The sequence below is a fragment of the Caretta caretta genome, chromosome 6, assembly GCF_965140235.1.
Source record: "Caretta caretta isolate rCarCar2 chromosome 6, rCarCar1.hap1, whole genome shotgun sequence".
Classification (NCBI taxonomy): Eukaryota; Metazoa; Chordata; order Testudines; family Cheloniidae; genus Caretta; species Caretta caretta.
Genome location: NC_134211.1, coordinates 74,997,848 through 75,009,865, shown reverse-complemented (window position 1 = coordinate 75,009,865; position 12,018 = coordinate 74,997,848). Strand labels below are relative to the sequence as shown.

Here is a 12,018-nt window from a genome sequence, read left to right as displayed (position 1 = left end):
CAATCCATCCAGGTCCTCCCATTAAATGTCGTGGCACTGTTTTTGGAGCAATCAGACGGTAAATTACATGGCCTGAAAGACTCTAGGGCTACCTTGCTCTTCCTGGGCCTTTACATGCTGGGCCAGCGAGGAAGCAGTTTAAGCTGCAACAGCCCCACAGGTTTGGAAACCAACCTCAGTCAGAGCCCTTCCGCAAGGGCTATAAGCGCTGGCAAGGCCATCAGCCAGCACCCACAGCTCACTTGAGCTCCACTCATAACCAACCAGGTAACAAGCAAGCATTTTGAGCATACACCCAAGGACAACCTTCCAGCCTGTGTCCTGGATCCTGCTCCCCTGTTATTTTCTAACAGTTTGTCCCCCTTCCTCCTTGCCTGGGCCTCTATAACATCAGACCAGTGGGTCCTCAGCATAGTAGCAGGGGGATATACCCTACAGTTTATTTCTATCCCCCCACATCTCTCTTCAGGGACCCTTCTCACAAGCATCTCGTTGCTTAGGAGGTGCAGGGCCTTCTGCAGGTGGAAGCCGTGGAGGAATTCCCTCTGTACCTTTTATCCCAAAAGCCAAGAGTGGGGGGGGGCACAACCCATCCTCGATCTGCGGAGCCTCAAATACCTCAAGAAGTTGAAGTTTCACATGGTGGTCTTGGCCTCTGTCAAGGCTTATTCCCCACTCTAGCACTTGGAGGGCAGAAGGTGGGAGCCCACAAGGATTCTAAAAATTAATACTGGCCATTACAGTCTTGTATTAAACTCCCAAGGTTACAGCTTTTCTCTGACCTGGGATGGGTAGATGCTGCCACCACCCAAGTGCAAAACCCCTTTGAGAACCCAGGAAGGCGCACTTGGGAGTTCCTTCCTATGGGGTACCCTCGAGCCCTTTCCACCCCCCCCCTCCCCCGGGGAAGAGCTGAGAAAGAAAAATAAAGAAAATTAGCTGTTGCCACCATAAAACAACATGTGCATAAACTTCTTAGGACCCAAAAATCCAATTCTGTTCTTAAAGGTAAATTTTATTTAAAAAAAAAAAAAATCTGAAAACTCAGGCCATTGCTAGATTTAAAAAAAAAAGAAAAAAAAAAAGAGCAACTATAAGAATTAAACACCAAGAATAGCTTTCTTGAGGTCCAGCTTAAAGGTTACAAGCAAAACAAAAGCATCTGGGGTTAGCACAGAGGAGTCCACAAGCCATAAAGAAATAAAGAGAGAGAAACCTAATTGCATCTTCCTAGACATTTCCTGATCTACTTACATATCTGGGGTTTCAAGTGAGTAGTTTCTAGGTATGATACCGATGATTTTTCATACCTGGCCCAAGCTTCTTACAGCATAGTTGCTGCCCTGTTCTCTCTCTCTGGCGAACAAAAAACAGACAGACAGACAAAAGGGAGTCTTGTTTCAATTTTAAAAAGTTCTAGCCTTCCCATTGGCTCTTTTGGCCAGGTGTCCACTCACTTCCTTTTACCTGTGCATAGCAGAGAGACTTTTAACCCTTTACAGGTAAAGCAAGTAGAGAACAGCTATTAAGAGGGATTTTATAGCTAACTTGCTGGCTGGGTCCATAAAAGGTAGCTATCCCCCACCCCTTCATTTATCACAGCCTCCATCATTCCCTCCCTGGATCCAGGAGACTGGTATACCTCCCTCAATCTGAAAAATGCTTACTTTCACACATTGCTATTTCATGCATACAGACGGTTCCTATATTTCATAGTTGGGACCACCCACTACCAGTTCACAGTGTTCCCTTTGGGCTAGCAGTGGTGCCAAGGGTGTTTACGAAATGCATGTCAGTGATGGCAGCCTACCTCAGACGTCAAGGTATCCAGATTTACCTGTACCTCGACAACTGGCTCATCACAGGGCTGCTCTAGGTCCAGCACAGTGTCGAGATGTTGCAAGCCACTTGTCAAGCTCTGGGCCTGTTGTTAAATGAACAAAGATCAATACTGATCTCAGTCCAATAGATATTGTTTATCAGAGCGGTACGTGACTTTACCTAAGCCAGAGCATTCCTGCCAGAGGCCATGTTCAGGGCAATGTCAGATCTGATTGCCACTTCACTGCCCATCCACTCACCAATGCCCGGGTCTATCTCAGACTACTGGGGCACATGGCAGCATGCACGTATGTTGTCCGACATGCGAGACTCAGGCTGCGTCTCCTCCAGATGTGGCTGGCATCCGTCTACTCTCCAGACATCACCTAGACAAAGTCATCACGATCCCTCCATGAGTACTTGCCTCTCTGCAGTGGTAGTGCAACCCGATTCTGGTGTTGGAAGGTGTGCCATTCGCAAGCCCACAACCCATGGTCTCCCTGATTTCAGATTCGTCCGACCTCGGTTGAGGAATGCATCTCGGTACACAGCGGACTCAAGGGTTATGGTCTTGAAAGGAGCTTGCATTGCATATGAATGTCAGGGAATTCAGAGCCAGCCACCTAGCTTGCAGTGTCTTCCTTCCCCAACAGTCCAGCCGGGTGGTGCAAGTGTTGATGGACAACGTGGCCTCCATATTCTATGTCAACAGACAGGGGGGAACTCGATTGTCACCTGTGCGCCAGGAGCCCTCCCTCTGTGGGACTTCTGCATCCAGCATGCAATCCACCTGGAAGCCTTGCACCTCCCCGGCATCTGGAACAAGCTGGCAAATTGCCTCAGCAGGTGCTGCGTCTCTTACCATGAGTGGTCCCTTCACTCGGAGATTGTCAGAATGCTCTTCCAGAAGTGGGGAGCTCCCCAAGTGGACCTGTTTGCCACCAGACAGAACAGAAAGTGTCATCAGTTTTGTTCTCTCCAAGGGCTCGGCAGAGGCTCGCTATCTGATGCCTTTCTCCTGTCTTGGTCAGAGGACCTGATGTACGCCTTCTCACCAATTCTGCTCATTGGTAAAGTCCTGTCAAAAATCAAAAGGGACGAGTTACAGGTCATTATAATCGCCCCTGCATTGGTTCAGCATGCTCATGAACCTGGCTGTTGCAGCCTGTGGCCACTTCCCAGCCACCTGTACCTACTCTCGCAGGATCACAGTCTACTCCTGCACCTGAACTTCGCCTTTCTCCGCCTCATAGTTTGGATGCTGCGTGGCTGAATCCAGAGGAACAAGCCAGCTCTAGTCGGGTACAGCAGGTTCTCTTGGAGGGCAGAAAGCCCTCTACCAGAGCAATTTACATGGCAAAGTGGAAGTGTTTCTCTTGCTGGGCTTCAGAGCAGAATATCTCCCCAACTGAGTTGTCTCTGCAGTCCATCCTGGATTACCTGCTTCACTTAAAGCACCAATGGCTTGACTTCTCTTTGATCAAGGTGCACCTGGCTGCTATATCGGCCTTCCATCATCACATTCAGGGTAGGTCGATGTTCTCGCATGAGATGTTGATCGGGTTCTTGAAAGACTCTTTCCACTGGTCTGGGACCCTGTTCCCCAGTGGGACCTTAGCCTGGTCCTCTCCAGGCTTATGGGTCTGCCCTTTGAACCTATGGCTTCTTGTTCCCTTTCCCACTTGTCATGGAAGGTTGCATTCCTTGTAGCTATTACCTCGGCGAGATGTGTCTCCAAGATTAAAGCCCTCACTTTGGAGCCCCCATACACAGTTTTTTACAAGGCCCAATTGCTGCCCCATCCGGTCCTCCTGCCAACTGTGGTGTCGCACTTCCATGTCGACCAGGATATCTTCCTCCTGGTGTTCTGTCCAAAACCTCACATGACCAATGAGGAGAAGCGGCTGCACACTCTCTAGGTGTCTGGAGCACCCTGGCGTTCAACCTGCAGCACACCAAGCCCTTCCGCAGATCGACCCAGCTCTTTGTCCCGATAGCTGACAGGATGAAGGGCCTTCAGGTGTCTTCTCAGAGGATTTTGAATTGGATCACTACCTGCATCCATACTTGTTACGAGTTGGCACAGGCTATGCCTCCACAGATAGTAAAGGCTCACTCGACTAGGGTTTAGGCGTTTTCAGCTGCCTTCCTGGTGCACGTCCCTATCCAGGACGTCTGCAGGGCCGCAACGTGGTCTTTGGTACGCGCATTCACAACACATTACGCCATCACCCAGCAAGCCAGAGATGACACTGGATTTGGCAGAGCTGTGTTGCAATTGACATGTCCATGAACTCCTACCTGCCTCCGATGGTACTGTCTGGAAGTCACCTACAATGGAATGGACATGAGCAAGCACTCAAAGAAGAAAAGACAGTTACCTTTCATAACTGTTGTTCTTGGAGATGTGTTGCTCATGTCCATTCCATGACCCGCCCTTCTTCCCCTCTTCTTGGAGTTCCGCCAAGAAGAAACTGATGGGGGGGGGGGGGGAGGTGATGGCTCCTGATTCCTGAGTGATTCATACATGCACCACTCCAGAGGGTGCCAGAGCCGGGTCCCTACGGATACCACTGGGGGGGGAACTTCCAGTACCGTTGCATGTGGCAAGTGCATATCTACAATGGAATGGACATAAGCAACACATTTCGAAGAACAACAATTAAAAAAGGTAAGTCTTTTTTTGAAATCAAAATGATCTGTCAAACACCTTACAGAAGTCTAAGTATATTACATTAATGCTATTACCTTTTATCAACCAAATTTGTAATATCAAAATTGATTTGGAGAGCAAGAAATGCATGCTTTTAGAACACTTAAGAATTTCAGTAACAGCAACTAAAAGGTGACTTAGATTAGGCCTAACACTGCATTTTCTGTTCATTTAAATTTAAGCATTCTAGATATTGTGCAAACGCTGTATATTTCTGCAGTATGTTGTGAAGACCCCTTCAAATCTATACTTCTGTTGTTGTTTGGGAACTTCTCAGGGGAGGACAGGGATCAGGAATCATTTTTTTAAAACTACCATGGCAAAAAGACACAAACCTGAATTGTGTAACACCAGTAGTCTGGACTTCCCAATTTGACACACAGATGGTAAATTAATTGGCACAAAAATTGAAGCATTGACTAGACTGATACAAAAGTACTGAGTAACATTAAAGTTATGACATGAACCAAACAGTCATACTGAGCACAGGAATCCCTATGGCAAGGAGTCAGGTGAAAGGAAGAACTCTGTGGATGGTTCTAATTGAAGTGGTGGAGCAGGCTTATCTCCTGCAGAACAAGCAGGTTGGTGTTTCAGCCTCTGACTACACTCCACCCCAGGGCCTTGAGGGTGCAGCTGCAAAGTTGACTCCTGGGGGAAATTCTGTACCACTGTGCATGCAGAATTTGCACAGAAATTAATGTGTGCATAGAATTTCCTTTTTCTCCAACAGAAATGGGCTGCAGAGCTGCACTAGGGACCGCTGGACCTGGCAGAGCCCAGCTCTCAAATAGAAAATACTGCTCAGTGGGAGAGGGAGGGATCTGGAGGGTTCCCGGCAGCTGCAGTTCCTCACATGCCCTGAAGAAAAGAGGCAGTGTGTAGAAAACTGCACACAAGCCTGGGACCCAGCATCAGGCTTTCTTTCCCTCTGGATCCTGAGCTCTGTGGGGTGTGGCTGTCTGGGCTGCAGGGGGGCCTGCAGCTGGGGTCTGGGGGGAAGGGGTGCGAGTGTCGGGGGAGGGGGTGTAAGTGCCTGGGATGGGGCAGGGTGGGGGGCACGGCTGGGGTATAGGCGGTACAAGCCAAGTCTTGGCAGCAGGGCTGTGCATCTGGACTCTGTGGGTTAGGGAGTGCAGGTGTATGGGCTGGGGAGGCCCTGCCCTGGACTCTAGAGAAAGAGAGGGTATGAGAGTGTCTGAGCTGGGGGGGACCTGTGGCTGGGCTCGAGGAGGGTAGGAGGTGTAGGTGTTCCCCTCCCCCACTGGGTTCTGAAGGGGCGGGGGCAGAGAAACAGGGGTTTCTTTATTCTCTACTCCTGCGGGAATTTTTTTTTTTGACTGTATTGTTACAGACATAGTTGCTGACAGGTATTTTTAATTGAAACTGGCGTTGTTATTTTAACAAATAAAATTTGCAGAATTTAAAAATGTTTTGGTGCACAGTTCCCCCAGGAGTAAAAGTTAACACGGTGCTATAAAAATCCCCTCTGGGTAGGCCAAGGGGCAGATCTATGAGTTCTAGTGGGGATGGGAGTGTATGGCTTTTCTTAATGTTACCCCAGTAATTCCAATATATATATAATTATATATATATATATATATAAGAATTTATCTGTGAGTAAGGTGGGGTGTGTGTGTGTGTGTGTATTTATTTATACACACACACACACATCTTACTCACAGATAAATTCTTAATTTAAGAATTCAGTCTCTTTTGAAGGACCTGAGCTAGTCACCTGTGACAGACTCCTCTTTCCACTGTCTGAAAGACTATCTTGCTGTCACTGGGAATTTACTTGCCTATGACAAAAAGACAGTAGGTCTCAAATATCAGAGATCTAGGCCATTATAGTACAACCCACAGCAGGATTTTTCCAGACTTTTTGACTTTCAGAGATGATGATCTAGGCCTAAAGAAGGGAGACCACCCTCTTCTAGAACAACCTTTTCACCTCTGTCTAAAACAATTCTGATACTTTGATCAAAAACCTCAAGTAATCTACCTTACTGAATCCTGTGCTGAAGAATTCCATCCAGTCCCCTTTGGAGCTTGATTGTCCCACTTCTTCCCAGCCGGGGAACATATTGTTTCAGACAGATGGATTTTGGAAGTAATTAACATGAGGTATTCTATCCACTTCCATTCTATCTCCCTTCCCCTCCAGCCCCCCTTCCCCATCCCTCTTCAGGGACCTCTCTTACTAAAATCTCTTGAAACAGAATGTCCAGTCTCTCTGACACTTGGGGGCAACCAAGCCAGTTCCCCCAGAGTTTGTTGGAAGAGAGTTCTATTCCAACTATTTCTCGGTTCCCAAGAGGGGCAGAATTGGGAGACCAATCCTCAACCTAAGAAACCTAAACCAACTACATCCTTTCTCAGCACTTCAGGATGGTGACATTAGCCACTATAAATCCCATCCCTGGATCCGGGAGACTGGTTCATTGCCCTCAATCTTCGGGACTTCTGCTTTCATGTAGACATCCACCCATCCTACAAACACTTTCTACGATTCAGGATAAGCTCAGAACACTACCAGTGTACAAGTCCTTCCCTTTGGGCTCTCCATAGCCCCGAGGCTCTTTGCAAAGCTTCTCTCAGCAATGGTACCCCATTTATATCCATGGACATAGCACATTCCCATACATGGACAATTGGCTCCTCAGGGGTTGATCAGCTCTAGAGGTCTAGCTGGCAACATCCAAGGCTCTAGCTCTATTTTAGACTCTGGGCCTTTGTATCCATCAAATTAAGTCTACATTGGCTCCAGTCTAAAGAATAGACTTCACTGGAGCCTCTCTAGAGTTACTAGTCACCAGTGCCTATCTCCCCAAAGAGTGAGTCTCCGCTAAGTCCAGTCTAACCTTGACAATACAGCCCAGCCTGCAAACTGTAAGGTCCTGCCTACAACTCTAGGGATACATGTCAGCCTCCATGTTTGTCAGACCTCATGCGAGACTACACCTCAGGTGCCTTCAGCTATGGTTAAGATCTGAGCATAACCTGAACAGACAGTATCTTCAAATGTATCACAGTTCTGGACTTTCTCAGATGGTGGAAGGATCCACTGAAAGTTTGTGAGAGAACTCCATTCTCTCATTCCCCCACCGTCAAAGATCATCACAAAAGACACTTCTCTTTTGGGGTGGGGTGCTTTGCTCCAAGGGACAGAGCCCAGGGCAAGTGCTCTGTGTGAGAGAACATGCTCCATATCAACATTTTGGAGCTAAGAGCAATGAGGTATCTTTGCCAGCACTTCCTCAACACCATACAGGGCCAGTCTTTCAGGATTATACTGGACAACATGGCTACGATATATTCTGTCAACCTGCAGGGCAGGAACTTCCATCAGGACCACATATGGGAAGCTCAAAAACTTGGTCTTCCACAGCATCTGACAGACCTGGAGTTTCCCAGAAGCAGATCTCTCTGCCACTCTGAAGAACACAAAATGCCATTTCTTCTGCTCCAAGTGAGGATATGGCCACAACTCACTGGGAGACACCCTGATAACACCGTGGCCCTGTAGCTTACGGTATGCTTATCCACCTCTACCTTTAATCCTCAAGACCTGACTCCAAACTGCATCAAAAAAGAGTGAAGGTTATCTTCATAGCACTGTCCGGGGAAAGATAAGTGTGGTACTCAAGCCTGCTACACCTCTCTGTGGCAACACCTCACCAACTTCATCTCAGGAAGGATCTCCTGTTTCCGTGCTTGGGGACCTGATCCACTCCAATCCCTCCTTCTTGAACCTGACAACATGGTTCCTAGATGGTTCTCTAGTATGGAGCTAGACTACCTTCAAAAATGGAAGCGCTCCACTCCTGGTGTTTTCTTTAATCTTCCCAAGCCTCAGAGGTCCTGGTCTCCAAAATCCTGGCTACCTTTTGGATTTGAAAACCTGTCACTATGCTCAGAGTACATTTGGCCACCATTACAGACTTCCACTCACCTATCAAAGGCTTTTCAGTCTTTACCCACCCTACTACAGCTAGATTCCTCAAGGGTCTTAACCATCTTGTTTCCCCCTGTACAGAATCAGATCTCCCAGTTGGGACTTCGATTTGTTTCCTAATGCCCTAAGGAAACCTACCTTTGAACCAGTAGCTACCTGTTCTCTCTCCCAGCTCTCCCTCAAGACGTCATTCCTCATTGCCATTGCTTCAGCTAGACAAACAGGAGAACTTGGTGCCCTTAAGGTTGGCCCGCCATGTACTATCTTTTATGAAGAAAAGATACTATGCCCTCATTCTCACTTCCTCCCTCCCAAAGTTCTCTTCAGAATATCACATTAATCAGAAGATTCAACTCCCAGTATTCTACCCAAAACCTCATACCTCCACAGATGAGACCAGCCTACATACACTGTTTGTCAGAAGGGCCCTTGCCTTCTACCTTGATGGGACTAAGATCTGCTGGGCCTCTCCTATTTGTATAATTTTCTGAGAGAATGAAAGGATAGCCTATTTCCCCACACACAGACTGGCAAAGTGGGTTTCGGGGTGCGTCTTTTTACCTGCTATGAATCTGCTGGGATGCAGTCCCCTCGCAGGGTGGTAATACATTCCACTAGATCTCAGTCCACATATATAGCTCTGTTGAAGGATGTTTCCATATCAGAAATGTGTAGGACTGTGACTTGGTCTTCCATTCATACCTTTGCCGAGCATTATACCATCATTCCTGTTTTCAGGGATGCTACTACCTTTGGTGATGCAATCTTCTGAACTGTCTTGGATGTGCCTCCTCAGCACCCACCTCCTTGTTAATTTGCTGCTTGGGATTCTCCTACAGTGGAGCACCCATAGGGACATATACTCAAAAGAGAAGATAGCTGCCATATAGTAACTTGAGGTCTTTGAAATGTTTTGTCCCTATGGGTGCTCCACCTCCTGTCCTCCTCCTCTCGGCTGTGGAGGCTCTCAATAGCTGAGAAGGAACTGAGTGGCAGTGGGTCCTTGCCTCCTTATATCCCTTGCTTTGGAGGCACAAGGTGCTACTTTGCACAAGCATGGGCCTGTGGTGGGGTAACTACCCCACACTCACCCTGCAGGGTTTAATGCAGGCTAGATGGTACAATTAACCCATTAGGCAGCTGATTAAGGAACTTCAGCTGGCCAGGAATTTGTAGGGCCTATAAAGCCCAGGAGCTGAAAGGAAAAGCGGCAGCTGGGAAAAGGTACTCACTCCGTGGGAAGAGGGAGGAGGCTTTGGGAAACTGGTAGGCCCAGGAAGAGAAGGGGAACCAGTAGTAGAAAGCAGACTAGGGATAGAACAGTGAGCCCAGAGAGAGAAGGCCCAGACTGCTGAGCTGAGGGTCCCTGGGCTAGCACCCAGAGAAGAGGGCAGGCCCAGGTTCCCCTCTCAGCCACTAGGCAAGTGGCACTGAGGCAGTGAGTGAGGGGACTGTCTGACTATTGAGGAGTTAAACTCCCCCAGATGGGGGGAACATGGACAGTGACACAGCCAGAGGGCTGAGCCACAAAGAGGATGTTTCAGAGTAGCAGCCGTGTTAGTCTGTATCCGCAAAAAGAAAAGGACTTGTGGCACCTTAGAGACTAACAAATTTATTTGACCATAAGCTTTCATGAGCATCCGATGAAGTGAGCTGTAGCTCACAAAAGCTCATGCTCAAATAAATTTGTGAGTCTCTAAGGTGCCACAAGTACTCCTTTTCTTTTTAAAGAGGATGTTGTAGTTCCTGAGGCTGCGAGAGGGGCAGCAGGCGGATAGCAGAGACAGAGTGACAGTGTGCAAACTACAGATGGGCATCAGCCTCGAGATAATCCCCAGAGTGCCACGAGGGGGTGCCAGTCCGGTGGTGAGTGATGCGCCCCGTGCCCGTGCCCACAGACACTGCTTTGTACTCTCCAGTTGAGAGGGCACAAGAGTGCACACATCCCTTGGTGGAGCGCCCATAGGGGCAAAACATCTCAAACTCAAGTTACTGTAAGATAAGTAACCTCTCCTTCCATCTCATCCAGCTCTTCAAAGATCCAGAACATGGTGCTTCTGTATACTTCAGATGCAGAGCTAATTTAAAGAAGAAATGATTTAAACATATATCTACCAAAAGGAGAGTTAAAAGTTCAGAGTCTTGCACTTTCTGTATCTTTTGGACATGCCAAAGCCCTTGATTTGCATCCAAAATGGAAAATTCTCGTGTATTTTGAAGTCTAAATATGACTACCTCATATTTAACGTTTACATAAAAATCTCTACGAATATCAAACCATAAAATCTTCAAACTCTCCAATATATACATATATATTTTACAAGATACATGTTAGAAGGAAACATTCACAAGGTCTCAAACAATATTTTTTTTAAATTGTTTCAGTACTGACAAAGTAAGTCTGCCCAAAAGAATGAAATTCCCTGTCCACAGAATGAATACAGCATAGGCAGCAGCAATACAAGTCTCTCTACCTCACCCATGCACTTCAAATCTGACATGGAAGAACCACTTCTAGGAGGGAGTGTTTAGTCCAGTCTCCAATACTATTTGTTCTAGAAATGTCCACAAAGGTGTTAATTATTTTTTATTTTGACAGTAGCTTGTACTGTGTGTCTGCAAATTTGTATTGCTCTCACTACAAATTGTGAAGAAAAAAAACCTCTCAGACATACTGCTGAAGGAAAAGGTTCTGAGAGTAATGATGCACAAACAGAATTACTATTTGGGTCTCAAGTTTAGAAAGCAAGTTTGTTTAACAGATTGGCTTGCTATACAGGAAAATAAATGAACAAAAAGTGAATTTCAAAATAGATACTGGGGCTGAGTGCCACACAGTCACAGCAAGCATACACAAAACTAATAATGATTATCCAATACTGAAACTAAGTTTACATGAAACAACTGGGCACAAGGTTAAGACCATGTGGAAAATGTATATTAAGATATCTGCAGGATAAATCCCACTCATAGCTTGAGATTGTGGAACAGGAAGTGTGCTTTGGTTGAACATCTGATGAAGTGAGCTGTAGCTCATGAAAGCTCATGCTCAAATAAATTGGTTAGTCTCTAAGGTGCCACAAGTACTCCTTTTCTTTTTGCGAATACAGACTAACACGGCTGTTCCTCTGAAACCTTTGGTTGAACAGTGGTCTGTATGTGCAGACGATCAATCTACTGAACAGAATGGAGATAATCTTAAAGAATCTGAGGTGTTTAATGAGCTGGGATATATTGAGGACAGGATGTAGTGAATCAGAATGAGGCAGTTCCCAGTTAGCTGCCTCCCAAAAAACAACCACCCCACATGCCATATAAAGTTCTGTTAGCACTGACAGATATAATTAAAAACTAGAATTGACTGGGTGGTAAAATCTGATGTTCTTGAAAAAGGTCAAACTTCAACTGTTGTGGTTAATGGTGGTCACTGTAATAAAACCGAACAAGCTAAAGATTTGTAGAGATCCGAAAAGATCTGAATAAGCCAATTAAACACAAACTACTGCACAGGACCAGTAACGTTTTT

The 12,018-nt window shown here is 46.6% G+C and overlaps 1 protein-coding gene across 1 annotated transcript in view; it reads left to right on the top strand.

The window, feature by feature from the left end:
• The window catches only part of SPRED1 (sprouty related EVH1 domain containing 1), a 123,598-nt gene that overhangs the window by 97,789 nt on the left and 13,791 nt on the right, over positions 1 to 12,018 (top strand). The gene's annotated exons all lie outside the window — the stretch shown is intronic.